This window comes from Trachemys scripta, chromosome 1, assembly GCF_013100865.1.
Source record: "Trachemys scripta elegans isolate TJP31775 chromosome 1, CAS_Tse_1.0, whole genome shotgun sequence".
Taxonomy (NCBI): Eukaryota; Metazoa; Chordata; order Testudines; family Emydidae; genus Trachemys; species Trachemys scripta.
This window is the reverse complement of record NC_048298.1, coordinates 139,114,280-139,114,710: the sequence shown is the minus strand read 5'-3', so window position 1 is coordinate 139,114,710 and position 431 is coordinate 139,114,280.

The following is a 431-nucleotide window of genomic DNA, read 5'->3' as shown; positions in this document are numbered from 1 at the left end:
GCTTCTGTCTGTCCCATATGTTAGTGGAGAGCCCTGTCAGCTGGGGTATCTGAACTCTTTCCCCATCTAATGCAGTGATCAATGTAACCCTGCCAATGGCAGTTCTCCTCTACTTTGGCATATGAGCCCTTGTGCTAAGAAGCTTGGAGGGAGACCTCACTGTAAAGCTAGATGCTCTCCTGTCTTTGTCAGCACCTGTTGTCCTAGCATGTGGACAGTGATGTTGATGCAGGAGATGTATCTGTTAAAGCAAAGGTTAAAGATGGCTGTGCCTAATAAATATCCCATCAACTGGAGGTATCTGCCTCTGGATTGTTCAGTGAGTTTGCAACTCTTAGGGTTGTTCATGCCTAAATAGCCATGGCTCGAATAACCATCCTACGTGGCTCTGGCTATGATGATCCACTCACTTATGTTTTCCACACTTGATT